The sequence below is a fragment of the Mustela nigripes genome, chromosome 1, assembly GCF_022355385.1.
Source record: "Mustela nigripes isolate SB6536 chromosome 1, MUSNIG.SB6536, whole genome shotgun sequence".
In the NCBI taxonomy this organism is placed as follows: domain Eukaryota; kingdom Metazoa; phylum Chordata; class Mammalia; order Carnivora; family Mustelidae; genus Mustela; species Mustela nigripes.
The window spans coordinates 151,784,793-151,789,694 of NC_081557.1; positions in this window are offsets into that span (position 1 = coordinate 151,784,793).

Genomic DNA, 4,902 nt, shown 5'->3' on the forward strand with positions numbered 1-4,902 from the left:
TGCAGATTCCTGAACTTCATAAGATAGATTCTGATTTAATAGGTCAGAGGTAGTTCCCTGAAATCTACATTAAAAAAATTTAGATTTGGGACACCTGGGTGGCTGAGTCAGTTAAGTGTCTGCCTTTGGCTCAGGTCATGATCCCAGGATTCTAGGATGGAGTCCTGCATGAGACTCCTTGCTTAGCAGGGAGCCTGCTTCTCCCTCTGCCTGCCACTCTCCCTGATTGTGCTCTCTCTCTCTTTGACTAATAAACAAAATATTTAAGAAAAAATTTAGATTTAACAATATGAATCAAGTTGACTCAGATTCAAGTCATCTAAGAGCCACATTATGAAAAATGCAAATTCCAGATACTATAAAATATACGTATGAATAATCTACTTTGCAGGTCGGCCTCCTTTTTAGTTCCATCTTTACAATAGTCATAGAGGATCTCAAATGTTTTCATTAAAGAAAATATTTATTTATTTATTTAATAAATAAATAAATACATTTAAAAAATATTGTTTATTTCATTAACAAAAATATTTTTGTTATATATATATATATATATATATATATATATATATATATATTTTTTTTTTTTTTTTGTTATATAGTGGAACAAGTCCTTCATGAAAATTTTCCCAATCTCACGAATGGAACCAGCATTCATGTACTAGAGGCTGAACAGTCTCCACCCAAGATTATGCATTCCAAAAAATCATCATGACACCTGATAGTCAAATTGAGGAATTATAATTGTAGGTATAATCTCTTGAAAGCCGCTAGGGCAAAGAGGCTCCTTACTTACAGAGGAAAGCCCATCAGAATAACGTCAGACCTGTCCACAGAGACCTGGCAAGCCAGAAAAGGCTGGCAAGATATATTCAGAGCACTAAATGAGAAGAACATGCAGCCAAGAATACTATATCCAGCAAGACTGACATTCAAAATGGATGGAGAGATAAAGAGTTTCCAAGACCGGCAAGGCTTAAAAGACTATGCAACCACCAAGCCAACACTGCAGGAAATATTAAGGGGGGTTCTATAAAAGAGGAAAAATCCCAAGAATAGTATTGAACAGAAATATAGAGACAATCGACAGAAAGAAAGACTTCAAAGGTAACTCGATGTTAATAAAAATGTATCTATCAATAATCACTCTCAATGTGAATGGCCTAAATGTGCCCATAAAACGGCACAGGGTTGCAGATTGGATAAAATGACAGGACCCATCCATATGTTGTCTACAAGAGACCCATTTTGAACCTAAAGATACACCCAGACTGAAAGTGAAGGGATGGAGAAGCATTTTTCATGCCAATGGGCCTCAAAAGAAGGCTGGGGTAGCGATTCTCATATCAGACAAATTAGATTTTAAACTGAAGACTGTAGTCAGAGATACAGGACACTACATAATCCTTAAAGGGACTATCCACCAAGATGATCTAACAATTGTAAATATCTATGCCCCCAATATGGGAGCAGCCAATTTCATAAGAAAACTGTTAATCAAGATAAAGAGTCATATTGATATGAATACACTAATCATAGGAGATCTTAACACACCTCTCTCAGAAATAGACAGATCATCAAAGCAGAAAATCAATAAAGAAACAAGAGCATTGAATGACACATTGGAACAAATGGACCTCATAGATATATACAGAACATTCCACCCTAACACAACAGAATACTCATTCTTCTCAAGTGCACATGGAACCTTCTCAAGAATAGACCACATACTGGGTCACAAATCAGGACTCAACCGATACCAAAAGACTGAGATTATTCCCTGCATATTCTCAGATCACAATGCTTTGAAACTGGAGCTTAATCACAAGGAAAAGTTCAGAAGGATCTTAAACACCTGGAAGCTAAAGGCCACCTTGCTTAAGAATGCTTGGATCAAACAGGAGATCAAAGAAGAACTGAAACAATTCATGGAAACCAATAAGAATGAAGACACTTCAGTCCAAAACCTATGGGATACAGCCAATGTGGTCCTAAGGGGGAAATACATAGCCATCCAAGCCTCCCTCAAAAAAAATTGAAAAATCCAGAACACAGCAGCTTTCTCTACACCTTAAAGAACTGGAGAATCAACAAAAAGTAAAACCAACTCCACACATAAGAAGGGAAATCATCAATATTAGAGCTGAGATCAATAAGGTAGAAACCAAAGATACAGTAGAACGTATCAATGAAACTAGAAGTTGGTTTTTTGAAAGAATCAATAAGATCGATAAGCCACTGGCCACACTAATCCAAAAGAAAAGAGAGAAAGCCCAAATTCATAAAATTATGAATGAAAGGGGAGAGATCACAATGAACACCAAAGAAGTAGAAACAATCATCAGAAGGTATTATCAACAGTTATATGCCAATAAGCTTAGCAACCTTGATGAAATGGATGCATTCCTGGAAAACTATAAACTCCCAAAATTGAACCAGGAAGAAATCGACAACCTGAATAGACTGATATCTAGTAACGAGATTGAAGCAGTGATCAAAAACTTCCCAAAAAACAAGAGCCCTGGACCTGATGGATTCCCTGGGGAATCCTACCAAACTTTCAAAGAAGAAATAACACCTATTCTCCTGAAGCTGTTTCAAAAAATTAAAGCAGAAGAAAAACTTACAGACTCTTTCTATGAAGCCAGCATTACCCTAATCCCCAAACCAGGCAAAGACCCTACCAAAAAGGAGAATTTCAGACCAATATCACTGATGAATATGGATGCTAAGATTCTCAACAAGATCCTAGCAAGCAGGATCCAACAGCACATTAAAAAGATTATCCACCATGACCAGGTGGGATTCATCCCTGGGCTACAAGGATGGTTCAACATTCGCAAATCAATCAATGTGATAGAACAAATTAATATGAGAAGAGAGAAGAACCACATGGTCCTCTCAATTGATGCAGAAAAAGCATTTGACAAAACCCAGCATCCATTCCTGATTAAAACGCTTCAAAGTATAGGGATAGAGGGAACATTCCTGAACTTCATCGAATCTATCTATGAAAAACCCACAGCAAATATCATCCTTAATGGGAAAAAGCTTGCAGCCTTCCCGTTGAGATCAGGAACAAGACAAGGATGCCCACTTTCACCACTCTTGTTCAACATAGTATTAGAAGTCCTAGCAACAGCAATCAGACAACAAAGAGAAATAAAAGGTATCCAAATTGGCAATGAAGAAGTCAAACTCTCTCCCTTTGCAGATGACATGATTCTTTATATGGAAAACCCAAAAGACTCCACCCCCAAACTACTAGAACTCATACAGCAATTCAGCAACGTGGCAGGATACAAAGTCAATGTGCAGAAATCAGTGGCTTTCTTATACACTAACAATGAAAATACAGAAAGGGAAATTAGAGAATCGATTCCATTTACTATAGCACCAAGAACCATAAGCCACCTGGGAATAAACCTAACCAAAGAGGTAAAGGATCTGTACTTGAGGAACTACAGAACACTAATGAAGGAAATTGAAGAAGACACAAAAAGATGGAAGACCATTCCATGCTCTTGGATCAGAAGAATAAACATTGTTAAAATGTCTATACTGCCTAGAGCAATCTATACTTTTAGTGCCATTCCAATCAAAATTCCACCAGTATTCTTCAAAGAGCTGGAGCAAATAATCCAAAAATTTGTATGGAATCAGAAGAGACCCCGAATTGCTAAGGAAATTTTGAAAAACAAAAATAAAACTGGGGGCATCATGTTACCTGATTTCAAGCTTTATTACAAAGCTGTGGTCACCAAGAAAGAATGGTACTGGCATAAAAACAGACACATAGACCAGTGCAACAGAGTAGAGAGCCCAGATATGGACCTTCAACTCTATGGTCAATTAATCTTCAACAAAACAGGAAAAAATATGCAGTGGAAAAAAGACAGTCTCTTCAATAAATGGTGCTGGGAAAACTGGACAGCTATATGTAGAAGAATGAAATTTGACCATTTTCTTACACTGTCACAAAGATAAACTCAAAATGGATAAAAGACCTCAACGTGAGACAGGACTCCATCAGAATCCTAGAGGAGAACATAGGCAGTAATCTCTTCGATATCAGCCACAACAACTTCTTTCAAGATATGTCTCCAAAGGCAAAGGAAACAAAAGCGAAAATAAACTTTTGGGACTTGATCAAAACCAAAAGCTTCTGCACAGCAAAGGAAACAGTCAACAAAACAAAGAGGCAAGCACGGAATGGGAGAAGATATTTGCAAATGACAGTACAGACAAAAGGTTGATATCCAGGATCTATAATGAACTCCTCAAACTCAACAAGCACAAAACAGGCAATCATATAAAAAAATGGGCAGAAGATATGAACAGACACTTCTCCCATGAAGACATACAAATGGCTATCAGACACATGAAAAAATGTTCATTATCACTAGCCCTCAGGGAGATTCAAATTAAAACCACATTGAGATATCACCTTACACCAGTTAGAATGGCCAAAATTAACAAGACAGGAAACAACATGTGTTGGAGGAGATGTGGAGAAAGGGGAACCCTCTTACACTGTTGGTGGAATGCAGGTTGGTGCAGCCTCTTTGGAGAACAGTGTGGAGATTCCTCAAGAAATTAAAAATAGAACTTTCCTATGATCCTGCCATTGCACTCCTGGGTATTTACCCCAAAGATACAGATGTAGTGAAAAGAAGGGCCATCTGTACCTCAATGTTTATAGCAGCAATGGCCACGGTCACCAAACTATGGAAAGAACCAAGATGCCCTTCAAACAAACAAATAATTAAATAAATATTTAAAAACATTTATTTGTTTATTTCATTAATAAAAATATTTATTAATAACAACCATAAACACAGACAGCTATAAAAGTGTCCTCAGTCACGTAATCAACCAAGATACAGATTTCTTGCACAAATG